Source organism: Anopheles merus, chromosome 2L (genome assembly GCF_017562075.2).
Source record: "Anopheles merus strain MAF chromosome 2L, AmerM5.1, whole genome shotgun sequence".
In the NCBI taxonomy this organism is placed as follows: domain Eukaryota; kingdom Metazoa; phylum Arthropoda; class Insecta; order Diptera; family Culicidae; genus Anopheles; species Anopheles merus.
Window position 1 is genome coordinate 51,856,276 of NC_054083.1, and position 14,492 is coordinate 51,870,767.

A 14,492-nucleotide genomic window follows, 5' to 3' on the forward strand; every position below is an offset into this window, starting at 1 on the left:
CTTGAAGACTGCACGGGATGGTTCGGACTTTAGACATTTCATCGACGATTGCGTTAGAGAAAGAGAGAGCGTGGTGTGGTGGTGTGCCGTCGTATGCTAATGCCGTGCAATACTCCGTCATGTTTCAACACTTCATTCCACGGTGCTGCACTGAGGCAATTTATAAAACCTTCTTCATCTCGTTAACCAGCCGTGCACAAGCGAGCGGACATTCATGTATGTAAGCATATGATTCTCGTTATGCTTCATTCGTTCACTGCGTCGGACCCCACCACTCGTGCTCGAAGAAGTGTCGTCCCACGAGATATGTTTATTCAATTTCTCAAAGTCTCGCTGCGTGGTACTGTGCGTAACATTCACTACGGAGGAGGAGGAGGAGGAGGAGTGCATTAGTTGCAGTACCACGCATCGCGATCGTGCCGGGCGATTTGCAATGGCTTTGGAGAGGAAGATTGTTGGAGCGAGAGGGGTCAGTTAGCCTCGCATTTGCTCGCCATTCCGTCAAAGCTCAGAATGTGCGTGTGTGTGTACGATGACCTCCTTTGCCCGCGAGTAGCCACAGTAGCATCATAATCAGGCACATGCAGTGAACCACAACCGATACTTCCATTTCGAGGGGCATTGCTTGCATCGTGTTGTGGGGAAGCAGCAGCAAGATCGAGGATCGAGCATTAAGACCCTTCGCATAAGCACATTTCACATTCGAATCGTACGCTCTGGGGTGTTCGCCTTGCGTTGTGAATTAAACCTCTACCCCTCCGTGTACCGTTCATATCGTGTACTTCCCCCTGGCCAAACACTCAGCTTCGAAGAATTCACAGCCCAAAACCACATAATGAAGATGTATGGTGCGTTGTTTATAATGGATGTAACTAATTTTAACCCGTTTTTTCTGTGTTCTGTTTTCTTTGTAGGTGAGAATCCGGATTCATCATCGGGAGCAGCGTGTGTGAGACTGTATACAACCGCGAAGGTTTACCGCGCATCTCTCTCGACGACGTTGTGTGAAAAGCAAAAGGAGAATCGGAGCTTCATAAACAAAGGGGCGGCAAGCAGGTTGCTCAATTGGTGAATGGAATGGATACTTCCTTGAAGGGAATGATGCTGTTCGTCAAGAGTTGAAAGTTGTCAGCAGCACAAGACATGCTCTACATCCGTCATGCTCGTATCCTTTCGGGCGAAGTGATACTGGATGAAAAATCGCTGAGTAGCGTAGTACGGTAGCGGATTAAAACTGTCCCCCTAGTCTTTGTCTGCGCTTCGATGCACTAAAGACGGAGTCGCAATGCTTGCGGAATATCTTATGCAAACAGAAAACAGTAAGCATGAAGAACCGTAGAGGATGAATATGCATTCTTCTGGGTCTGACCACACCACCGAATAATGCCAAACAGCACCGAGCATCCGTTATTAGTTAGCAGAATCATCGTACCCCCCCGTTGTTGACGCACTGTGATTCGTTCAGATCATTCAGTGTGGTCACATTCTTCTAGTATTATGGCCCTCCACCACCAACCGGTTGGTTCGGTCAATGATTTATTGTGGCTCTCGTTTGTCCAAGGTATCTAGAGCATAGGATGAGTTTGCACAGCTCAAAATCATCGTTACTGGCATGTCACGTTTGAGATGCAGCAGCAGTAGCAACATCTGTGTCGAGGACGACGAGGTTTTGTGGTTTTGGCGAATGGAAACGAAATTTAGAAACACACACACACACACACAGCAAAGCAATAGATCTATGCGGTTTGGCACGGTTCTTATACAGCATGGCATCCCGTTTGGGGAATCGAATCAATGGTGCTGTTGATGAGAACTCTGATTTTCTTGTTCTTCCTCTTCCACTGTGGAGGTGTACGGTACGAGCCGCATGTTGATTGTTGATATTTGTGTACTTTAATTCAAAACAACATCCTGCCACCCTGTGGCAATCAGAGCGGTTTTGCGTCCCCTGATGTGCACAACAGTACACACAGCACACAACCCGTGTTACAGTTTATGACCCAGTTGGCACAATTTGTTTCCAAAAATTCCAAACGCTTCGTTAGCGGGTAATGGTGTTATGATTGTGAATTCATTTCTTACTGCTGTTTGTTGTTTTGTTCTTTCTGAAATGTTTTCCCCTTCGGATTTCGCCCGAGTTGAGATTTCGCTTTCGCCATCGCTTCGAGCAGAGCGCAACCTGTCAATAGATGTGCCGGTTTCCTTACTACGTAGTATCGAACGCTTCGGAAGCGAAGGGGGAAGAATTGAATCTTCCCTCTTCCTGTGCAGCGATTTCTTCAACAACTGCTTTGTAATCGCTTTTCCTTGCTGTACTAAAGCAGGGGGTCAGCGCGCGAGTGTGTAAGATGGAGGAGACGCAAAATTCCGATCGATGTTTAGCACACAACCGGGGTCGGTCGGTCGGTCGGTTTGTTGTTGGCCCTTTTTCGCCTGGTTTGAGCGCATAATTCTTTCCGTTGTCAAGCTGCATGTGCTGCACAATCTGTTGTGTTTGTGTTTTGCTTCACCATGCTCGCAGAGGCACTTTACGGAGCGAGGGGTGCACCAGGGGAGGGATGAAATGGCACCAGTGTGCAAACACGAATCTCCCGCACGTTCCATTCACATCCGTCGCCGGGGAGTTTGTGTGTAGTAAGGATGAGTCATCGGATTTGTACGCTTGACGGTTTTCCACCCGATCCGATGTTGGTCAATTACGTTCCGTTCCCTTGTGGCGGAGTTGGAAGTCCAATCTAAACATCCTTGCTCTCCGAGTCCCGTCATATGCCGTCTTTCAAGAAGCCGTTGCTGGACGCAGCATATCGAATTCCAGTCGCGGGGTAGGGCTGGCTAGTCCACCGTACACGGGAAAACGAGGTAGATAAATTGAAATCGAGGACACAGCCCATCCGCATCGCTTGCTCATCCCGCCTGGCCGGCCAAGATTAGGGCGGAAGATAATTTCCTGGATTAAGCGCAAAGGATGATGATGATGATGGGAGCAAAATGAAAACTAAACATCAAACGCGCATGGGTTGGGCGCAAACGGTTTCACTGGAAATTGCACTAGCACGGAAAAGACGACTGCGAAATGATCGTAAATATTAGATCTGTATGAAACGTTTCCTTCCCTGCCTGGAAGTTTATCCCTCTATTTGCTGGCGGAGATTGGCGTTGGCGACGACTTCTTGCACTGATGCTTTCCCGGGTCAGCGGTGAACGTTTGCAGCAACACGGGCATTGAATGGTGGCTGCACTTTAACCGAACCGGCGCACAAAGCACTAAACAACTCGATAGAGAAAAAGCCTTTTGCCCTCTTGAACCCTCGACCAGAGGAAGTGCCAAAGGGAGGGAGTGTGCAGTTCGCCGTCGAAAACTTTCCAATCGAAGGACCACTCCCGGCTGTGAGCGTTCGACGTTCCCACCGTGCACGCGGATGTCAGGCAATGTCTTAAACGCCACCCTTAGTCTCTTAGCGAGCTTAACCATCGTCACCTGTGTTTCGTGTTCTCGCGGGAGGAAGGAAGAATGTGTCGTTTCCACCCATAAGTTCCTGTGTTCGATGGTGATGGATTAACCTTTCCCGAAACCCACTCAGATGAAATGATGAAAGCTGCTGCTGCTGTTGTGGCGGGGTATGGCAAGAGGTTGTTGAACATGGTTGCAAAACACAGAAAAAAAAAACTGACGATAAAATACACATCAAGAGGTTGGCAAGTTGCTGTGACGGGAAGCTTTCTGCGCTTTATATCCGGTGCTTTCTGGTGAAAGGGGGTGCAGCGGCTACGCTAAAGTGTGTTCACTTGATGACAACACCATGATTGCATCGGTGCAATTCCTTACATCGGTGCAGCGGGATCGTTGGCGACGTTAAGCTTTTTCCAAGTTTACGATTTATATGAACAAGCATGCAGAGACTCTTCACTTTTGCACTCTCGAGGTGAATGGAAGGCAATGGCTTTTATGGTCGTTTGTGGTGGAAAATAAATGTTTTCAGATAATATTTAAAGCCACCATATTGTACTTGTGTACTGCGTATTTTTTAGGTCAAAAGGTCGCCAATTCCTCTGCCCAATAGATACGATAGAAGCGTGTGCTTTCGCTGGATCCAAAAGCTCTTCATCCTCAAACTAGTAACTAATTTCATGGCTCCCCCCCCCCCCCCACACGGCTGCTCTTATTTTTTGCATTCAAAACACGTGTTTTCCCATCACTCACATCCGGGGTTGAACCATTTCCTTGTAAAAATGCCACACGGCACGCCAAAAAACATGAAGGCAATCAATCACAAAACTTCATAATCCACAACGTATGCAACGGCGCTCTTCTTCTATCGTCACCGTCGACACTGGTGTTGGCGGCGGCGCCAGGCTCTCGTTAACGAGGATATGAATATTTAAATGGATGTGCTTCCGCGCGTTCCGTCGAGAAGAATATTGTTGTTGTGCCAGTGAAAAGCTTTCTTTTATTTTGCAACACACGTTTTCTCCCCCTCTTCTCATGACCATGCTCATGTCGTGAGGCTGTCCTATTGGAGGCTAGATAAAGCGGGCTTTGCTTTGATTTGTTGGCGCGTGTATGCTTACAAAGCATTTTTCCATCGAAGGAATTTATTCTCCATGATACAGACGACGATACATGATGCACATACGGGATGACTAACAACTTCCCGTCTTTGGGAGTCGATTTGTTGCATTTGATTAAGAAAATCATTCGTTGTTCCTCTCGGATGTGTGTGATCGCTTGGAAATGCGATTAACGCTGAGCCGATTGCTTCCAACACACTGGGGCTGGGAAATTATCCCTTAATAGCATTGGCACAGATTGATTGCCGGCAATCAGCAGCGAGCAGGCACAGGCACCCGGGGAGCGGTGACGAGTTGATAATGAGGCGTAGAATTACGTCTTGGAAAAGCGCGTACCATCATCGTGTGGTGCTGACTCAGATTGTCTCTTTCCGAATCAATCAGTCCGATTGTAAGGAAGGGAACGTTGAATAATAGAATATCATTCGCGCTTGAACGGGTTACCGCTTACCCTTGCTTACCGGAAGGAGGAAGTTTACAATTTTCATACCACAACAACACAACACGAAACGTCTTCATAAAAACGATGCTCTACCCAAAGCTCTTCGGGGCGTTACGAGGGGGGATGCGAGAGCATATTACTCCAGGACGAAACAACGAATGAACCACTTCAACAATAACAACTTCCAGCCGCGAGGCCAACCCCCCGCACTGCCCTCACTGACCCTCGGAGTGTGTGTACTCTTCGCATCATAATAACCTTTATCCTGAATGGATCCTGGCCTGTTGTTGGAGTTCGAATGGAGTGCAGGCAGGGGGGCATGGTTTATGGCAGCTTCGTTTTGCTGGAAAGATAGGGATGAACTTATCGGTGTGGCAGTAAAAAAGGGCACCAACCTCCTAACCATCCCGTCAGTGGAACATTTTGCGTGAAATGTGGTTTTCTTAACAGTGTTACGAGCGCACTTACTGCTGTTACGGATGGTACAATTCTTCGTACCAAAGTTCGCTGAAAGCCGTTTGCCCGTACGAAAGGGAACCGAAAAAAGAGATTGGTTGGACAGTAACGGCCGGGAAACTTTTAATCGACGTGCCCGGAAACCCGGAACACCAGCGTTTTTTGGAAGAAAGAGTTGCCAGAAGCAACTTCATGCTTCATATTATTTTTGGTGGTTTTGTATTTGCTTCGAGAACGAGAGAGAGATTCGAAAACGTTTCTGGGTTTCCATTTTTTCCGATAAAGCTATAAATTCTGTAACATCTTTTGCTCATCATCTGCGTCATCTGCTCACCCTTGGATCTTGAGACTGGCTGGCGGCGGCGGATCGTGCCTGATGAACACGGTGCGGGGAGTGTGTTTCCTTTTTCGGAAGAGAAGGGAGCGGGGGTTATAAATCTTGGAGCCTTTCCGCCTCTTTTTTTTTTTTTGGTGTTTGGTGCTGCCTCTTCGCGAACCCTGTGACCCAGTAAGGCGTAGCAAAAGGCGAAGAAATGCTCCAAACGCTTACCCAGGACGACACGCTGTCTGTGTGGTGCCCGAAAACCCGACATTTCGCTGCGAACTGAAACTGGTTGAAAGTGTAGTAGTGTAGAGAGTAGGCCTCTCCCATGATGGCCCCTCATCTTCCTCCAAATGCAACCGAAACTGGGTCACGCGTAATCTCGGCGTGTCTGCGGTGTCATGTTCTAATTCCCTGTGTCCCTTTTTTGCTGCCTACACTGAGCATTCCACTCTTCACTCTGTCCCGGGCACACCATACACGCACCGTTCGGCAAGAGGCACAAGGTGCTACGGTATGCGATGTCTATGCCACCGCCCGTTCGTCTACGCGCATGCCCGCGCACGCCATCCCCGGACCGGGCTTGAGTAGGATCCCCGGATCCCCGTGAAGCGCCCCGATGTCCTTCGGTTCTTTCGCTCGCCTCGGCTCTTCCGGGCGGTTGGAGTCTGCGTTCGATCCCAGCGAACCCGGGGTTGTGTAATCGTACCGCTATTAGTCAGCGGTTTTTGTCTCTACACACATGTGTGCAGGCGAAAGTAAACCCATCGTTTCGTAGAATGGCATCATCAACAACATCCCTTGAGACGTGTGGTGTGTGCTAGAATGCTAGGCCCCAAACACCACCACGTCCTTGTAGTAGGTTAGGATGGGTGTTTTTTTTTTTGGCATGTTGATTTTTTGGAAAGCCATGTCCCTCTACTCCCTGGTGTGCGGTTACGGAGCGTGTCGGATGGATGTAGGTTAGATTTTTCTCCCCTTTTTCCGGAAGAGATTTTGCCATCGGAGGCTGCTGCTGGAACAAATGCCTGTAGGATGTGTTTCTAATGTGGTCTTTCGGCTAGATTGATACCTTCACGTCCTAAGAGAGAGGGAGCTAGAGCAAAGAGGAGTCCATTAATGTGCAGAGATTGGATCAAGTCTTGGCAATTCATCTCCACTTTGCACACTTTATATTGGGAAGTGGTTTTTCACTGCACATAAACACACGACCACGAGAACACAGTTTGTGGCTTTGTTTTCCGATTGATTCCCATCTTAGAATGGCCATTTAAAAAAAGGGGGGTAGTCAAGACTGATGGCAAATACTTGTAAAGTGTTGGAATTTGATTTTGCTTTCATACAACAAAACTCTCATTGGGATGGAATCTCATTGGTTTTTGGTACAAAAACATGGGTCTTTTCCAACGGGATTTGGTTCTTCTTGCTTTCACCGGGCCTGATGCCAACGCTGCTTGAAAATGACTATTTGAGAAGAGAGGGAGAGAGAGAAGCAGAAAAAATAATCAAAAGCAATCAATTCCAAAATCACAATTTCTCAGAAAACGCACTCCAGCAAAAAACACACACACACCAAGCAAAACAACAGCACGAAACCCAATTTGCTTCATCGCCAGTGGACTGTGGTAGAAAATTATGTTTTTCAAATTGCTATCTGGCGTTGTTTCCGTTCAAAACATCCCTGTTTCATTAGGAGGACGTTTTTTAAAAAGCTTTTTTTATATTTTTAGATCCTGGATTATGATAAAAAATGGACTCTGCACATTCTCTCCAAAACAACGAACAAACAAACATGTCAAACGTGTTTTGGCAAGAAAAATTGAAACAATTTATTGTCTGTGGAGGATAACTACGCGAGGCGCTGTGTACATAGAGAGCAGCATCTGGGGCTTTACTGTAAGAACGCTTTTTCGCTGTGTACTTTTGGCCGAGAAAGCCCGAGCAGCTAGCACACGGTGGCCGTGTTCCACCTGATCGATAGACGTTGTCCTTCTCGCCGCCTCCACCATATCTATTACTCAAGGACAACGTCTGTCAGGTTTCAATAAAAATCCCATTTCATTAATACAACAATACAAGTGAAAATGAGCACCAAACGCCCTGTTGTAGGTCGTCGTAATGGACGCTGATAAATGACTTGCCTTCTATCCCATTGACGGCAGAAGAAAAACAGTTTGTCCTTCGCGTCATCCCATCCAAGTGTGTCATTAGGACGCGCGATAACTATTGGAAGCGACGTTCGATCGGAAGAATGGTTTTCTTCGATACGGACGGGATGCTGCACGACGCGATACCACCGATAGCAGCAGCAGCAGCAGCACACAGAGGATAAAGACGGGACAAAATGTGTTTCTCCTTCGGTTCTGCGTGTCCGTATAAGCAAATCAGGAATGATAAATAATGCGAGAAAAGCACTTTGCTGCTGGTTGCCTGTTTGAAATGGAGAACTTGGGACGCAGGGACATCATCATTGTGTTCTATTTTTGGTCTCTGCTTAATTTTTCCTTTCTTCACGATCTAAAGCACACAAAAGATGTGTTTTGCTGGAAGAAGGCAAAAAAATGTTAAACGAAATATGTTTTATCTTACTCACTACTGTGTGCTACTGCTCTCGTTCGTTCTGGCTAAAAAAGCAGAGAAAAACGGAAAAATCACCATATTTTCCTTGGCACAAACGCCGTTCGCTCTTACGTGGCTGGAGAAGAAGAAAAAATGCAGCCATTGACATGGGCTTCCTGTGGAAATTGGAATGATGTTATTGTTTTCACACCAAACAGCGATCGAATTTCAACTCACCACCAGCAGCTCCATGTCTGCTTCGATGTTGGAATTCCAATTCGTTCTATTTTGACGATTTCTGAACGCATGCTGATGAATATGCGTTTAGAAAAATGTCCGAATCCAAGTGTGCGTTGCAATGGCGTTTTGATGGCTGTGCGTCGAGTGCATCGGAAAAGGGAGAAGCAAAACAAACACGACGATCCACAACAGTAGTGTTTGGCGGCGGTGGTGGTGATGCATTGCAGGCTTGCTCTAGCAGCTGTTTTTCCTCCATCCGAACTCACTCAATCGCCTTTGCTGCTGCTGCTGCTGCTGCTTTACGCATGGAAATGGTTTTCGTCAGGATCATTTCAACAGGAGTGAAGAAAAGTGAGACATTTCACATCTTCTACACAGCAACAGTGCCAGCCCCTCTACACATTCAACGGCTGTTTCATTTGCGGTGGGTTTGTTATACCCCGACCAACTGTTGTTTCAAAGCATTCCCTCCCTAAACACACAGGGGCCGATCCTTAATGCTTGTGGAATTAGGCATTTTAGTTTTTCAGTGGGGGAAGTTTTTATTTTTCCTCCACCACCACCACCATCACAAAACGCAAAACGATCCTTATTTCGTATTCATTTGTGGCTTTCTGCTCCTGCGTGGTGTTGTCGCCGCCCCATCTGGAAACGGTTATTGTGCCGTGAAAAGTCACCACCACCTCCTCACCCTCCAGGAGGGAGGACCGTTTGAAGAGGAGTCAAACGATTCGTGGAAGCCTGGCTCGAAACTGAAACGGTCATTGTAATGGTTTCCGTCCAAAAGCTTGTTGATATTTTGGACCCTGCCAGGTTTCTCACTCAGCAACAAAAACAGAGGGCGCATTTGTATGCCTCTCCCGCATAATGGAAATGTTGTGCTCGTGGTGGCGTGGCGCTGTCAGTTTTGCGTAGGCGTCGTCGTCGTCGTCCCCCTATTTAGAGACCTGTGAGTGTAGCTGCTGGGTTTGAAAATGTTTTTTTTTTCGCCCGTCTCCCTTAATTTCATTTGAGATCCAAAACCGTAGGCAGCAAGCCCCAGAATCGCTTCTTTTGATAAGCAGACAAACCAATCAATATTGAGAGCAGCGCGGCAGTTGGAGGGATGTGGAATGTGGAATCGTGCCGCTGCTTCTCGGTGTCAAGTGACGGAAAAAGCACCGGGCGAAGCAAACTAAACTTGGAATCGAAAATTCCAATGCTCCGCTTCCATGTGTAGCATCATCTGGAAAATGTTACATTGTATGTAACACACTACATTGGAAGTTGGTAGCAGCAGCAGCACACGATAATCGCTATTATTTACGTGCGCATGAAAAATGGTTGCTAATGAAATTTGAAACCATATCCACGATCAAGTTCTGGCGGAGTTTTCTCTCTCTCCTTCGTATCAGCCAAAGTTTTCACGAGCGTTCGTTTAGGATGGTGTAACTTTTTAGCTCAAAATTGTTGTCTCTGTGATGAGCACAAAGGCTAGAAGTTTTGTTGTATTGTCGAAGTTTGTCTTCGGATTCATGCAATACTGAAGACACTGTACGCGTCATATGGTTGGGATGTGTTCTGACAACTTGTAGCTAATTCAAGATCTTGTTCCCAGCTCCCATAAGTTGGGGGGGGAGGGGGACTCAATCCGTATCTCGTTGTACCGGAGCCGAACTCCAACTTTGCGGATGATGTTTCCATAGTTTTTCCGCTTTTCCGGTACTTTGAATGAAGATGAATTTACAATCATTTTTCAAACTGCAATCACTGGAATGCAGTGGAATAGTTCATCCGAACACGACTGGGGTGGGGGAAGCGTTTCATCTTCCAACTTACACCACCTCAAGGAGTGAAAAGACAACCCTTTTTTGTCGTTTCCTTCCAAAAAGCATTCGTAAAGTATCCAATTACCCTCGTACAATGATCTCGCCCCGAAGAACTTGCATCTTGCAGCCCATTGGAGGAGGTGTGGTTTTTGTTTCTTTTCACCCAACTCTCCAGCACACATATTACTTTGCCCATCAAAAGACGTCTTTTTTTCGCTCTCTCCTGGAGCATTCGTAGAGAAAGTCGAAGAACTTTGATTGTTGGTCGATGATGATTGACACCCCCCAGCACACCACAGCAGGAGCACAGGTTCGCGGTACGCATGATGCCACATGGAAGTGAACAATTTTTCATCCATAATTGATGGTTTCATCTCTTCTGCAGTGCAGTGAAAATCGAATCGAAAGAAATACAACCAAAAATAATGACAACCATTCATCTCTTTTCTCACTTGACGCGCGCCCAGCCAATGCCATCATAATGGGACTCTTCCGTTCCCCGTGTTGATGATCACATGTTATTAAGTGGTTTCTTTTTTTGCTGGTGGTGTACAATGGGGAAAATAAATGCATGGTAAACATGTTGTGTATTGTTTTGGGGTATATTCCAAACACACACACAAACGTTTGCCAACTCAAAGCTAAAAATTGAGGAAGCTTGGAGCTCTCCCTTTTGAACAAGTGACATGTGTGTCGATCATGCGTTGTGGCATAATATCGATTCCGATTCAGTGTTGTTCGAAATTCCGAAAAGGGCATATATTGGAAAGGATATTGCATAATGTAAATTCCTAGTGACGGTTGACTGTGAATGCTTGTTTGGAGGTTTTGATTCGTAACAAATGCTTCTGGAAATCTTGAAACACGATCGCTGTCCCTTCCCTGTCTATCAAAAGAAAAATCATGTCAAATTTGCATACACTTCCAAAAGTACTTGTGTTAGATACTTTAAACTATCATCAGCGACACTATTACTTAACTGATGGACAGGTTTTTCCCCCTCCTGCTTGCATAACTGCGGCGCGTTTCAACGTACGCGCGCCCCGCCAGTACGCGTGAAAGTGATCAAATTAATTGGCCTCAGAAAGAGAGGGGGAGAGAGCAGCAGAGTGAGAGGAGAAGAGAGAGGGAAAGCAATGCTAAAAAAATGTTGATGTGAAAGAGAAACCTTCTCCGCCGAACACCCCCCCCCCTGCCCTGCTTTTCTCTGCACAAAGTGTCATCGATCAAAGGCAAGGAGGATCGATGATGGCACTTTCTGGTTTCTCTTGTTGGTGCCGATTAGTTGCCCATTTTCACACGCTCTGGCCAGATGAAGTTGTCAGGTACGCCAAGGGTGATGGTTGATTTTACTATTCATTTGTTGCTTTGGAAGCTTTTCCTGCAGAGAGTGTTGGTGGAAGCCTTGAAACGACGTTACCTATAAATGAATTGCTTTCCATCAAAAAAAGTAACGACTAGCTCGCGATCAATCGCTGTCCACGTAGATCGCTGTCGGTGCATCTTCAGTTGCAAAGGGTTTCACTTTTCACTGCTCTTCACTCTCCAGTGGAAACAATAAATACCGCTCTCTGCTGCAGCTCTACTTTCTTATTTTGGGGCGGTGCAGCGATGATGGTGGTGGTGACCAGCGTGAACCGTGAACCGTTAAATGGACCATCACAGGACGGGAGCGGGGCAATAGCCCAAACAAATCGGTGATTATGTTTTTAAAACAGCAAAAGAAATTACAAACCATCAAACTCTGGAAATGGAGTTGATATATCGTCCTCACTTAAAAAAAAACAAAAGCAACAATTTAGCTGTGTATAACCTTCACACATAGAGAGAGAGACAAAACGAGTGGTGGTGGCAAATGGTTTGATAATGTTCCATTCCTAAAATGGTCATTTTTATCCAGTGGTGATGAATCTTCAAACACAGACACCGAGGAGAGGAGTGGTCGTCCTCTTTGCTTCCGCACTTTTCGCCATTAATTGCGCGTGTTGAAGAAAGCACCAAATGCCCTAATCCTCCAACTGAAATGATAAGGAACACGAGTGGTGGTGGTGCGGACAACGTTAAATAACGGCGGAAGGAAATGGGCCTTGTGTTTAGTGCGTCGGAAAACCGGTAACGTTGAAAAATGTGTTACTTCCGTCGTTTTCACGCAATTTATCTTGTTCCTAAATGTTTGCTTAATTTTCACCTGTTTGTTTTTGTTTCTCTTTTGTTGTTTTTTTTTTTTGCATGATCAGTGGATCGGTTGAACAGAGATATTTGATCTTGTAATATCCTGGAGATTTGACCCCTGATTAGACCATAGTGCCCAATATGCCGGATCGGAATATGACCATCACCGTGACAACTGTGCGATAATCTGACATGTCAAAATAAAGATCATTCGTTTACCGATTCAGCCTTTTGTTTATTTTTCTGCCTTGCGTTTTTGTGCCTTTGTTATAACTTCAACGTTTAATTCAAATTGATAAAATTCGAGGTTTTACAATCTGTTTTTCCTTAAGCTTTTTTGTACTTAACATTGTAAATCTATAAAAAAACAAACATAACCTCTCTAGTGACGTTCAACCAAATGAGGTCAATTTGTACCGATCATTAGACGAAAGTGAAAACATTTAAATCCCTTCCTACCTTCCACCTCATGAAAGCGATTGTTCAAACGAGACCCAAACATACACGCACACAAGACACTGCCAAATGGTTTCCATTTTTTGCCCCCTCCGATGGACACAGGTGCCGTCGCGGTGCATACCGCCAGTGGTCAATCGCCTCAATCTGATAGGACGCATGAAAGGGCCTCGCCTAAAGTTAATTCCTCGCACAACTTCACAACTTGCCCATTACACAATGTTTACGAAATCACGACGGACCCCCCCCCCCCCCCCCAAGGCACGGCGTGGAGATTGGTTAGCTTTGAATCCCTCGTTCTCTCGTTCTCTCCATACTCCGCCCCAAAAAGTAGAGAAAAAAAACAGTCTCATTGAAATGTATCTTCATCGAACGGTGAAACGGCAGTTGAAAGGAAACACCAACCAACCACCCGCTTCCCTTCCCCTCTTCGTGAGATGAACGAACAACGATGGCGTAGCGGATTTCCGACGACGACCATTAGCTTCGGCCATTAATTGGCTTATCGCTTGTCAACCCTTAATCCGTTCGACAGACGGATTTATGTAATCTTTGGTGCCCTTTTTTGCGCTGTTTTTTTCTTTTACTTTCGCTTTCACGATCACCCTTCGCTGTTTTATCACACCTGTTGTCGTCGGTGGGCTGAAGGCTTGGCATCGGTTTTGTACCATGGAAGAAGGTCGTCTTGCGGCGGTATAGTTGCCTTTCCCCGTGATTTTTGTATCCTCCTTTGTCCTAGCTTGTCGAAGCGGTCGGAAAAGGATTAATTTCCAACCAGATGGTGGTCCTGTTTGTCTGCAGCAATAGCCTCTTCATTATCTGATAAGCGTCAATCTCACGCGTTTTCCTCTCCAAAGAAATCGTTGAAGATCGTCCTTTTTTCCCCCTCATCATCATCAATTGCTTTTGAAGGGTTATTAAAACAATATGCAAGCAAAAAATAACGCTACTTTCTATCGTTTCCACTCAAAGTACCCGTCATCAACCACGCCATTCATCGGAAGATTGGGCGTTCTCGGTGCTTCATGGGGTTGATATTTTTAGACAGCACTGCACAGGCACTACGCAAACTTTTTGATGAACAATTTCTAAAAACCCCCAATATTCGATGCTACTACACACAATCACCGGAAAAGACGCTGTGCGCTGGCAGCTGGCCTGGCTATTGCGGAACGGCCTGGATGGAAACTGCTCGCTGTGGAGCAGCGCAATTTGCAAAGTTGAAAATGTGTATCAGCGAGAGATAAAATCTGCACACAGAAGGGAGAGAGGGGGGGGGGGGTTATGAGGAAGGGACCGACACACCATCGTGAGGATTATCTTTTCAATCAAAAGTTTTGATCGTTTGCGAGAAAATAACGAAAGGAATGGGTGCGAAGGACTGGTGGTGGGTATGTTGCAGCTTGTTTGGCTGGTGGGACTGGGTTTTTTTTTTTTGTGAATCGCGAATAAAACACACACAACGACC

At 46.2% G+C, this 14,492-nt stretch overlaps 1 protein-coding gene and 1 long non-coding RNA gene across 3 annotated transcripts in view; one reads left to right on the forward strand and one right to left on the reverse strand.

The window, feature by feature from the left end:
- Positions 1-14,492, forward strand: part of LOC121593488 (phosphatidylinositol 4-kinase beta) — a 96,186-nt gene that overhangs the window by 42,819 nt on the left and 38,875 nt on the right. The gene's annotated exons all lie outside the window — the stretch shown is intronic.
- LOC121593493 lies at positions 7,265-8,633 on the reverse strand. Its single transcript, XR_006004784.1, has 3 exons — positions 8,586-8,633; positions 8,445-8,524; positions 7,265-8,332 (listed from the first exon to the last, which is right to left on the reverse strand). It is a non-coding gene; the product is annotated as an uncharacterized LOC121593493 (long non-coding RNA).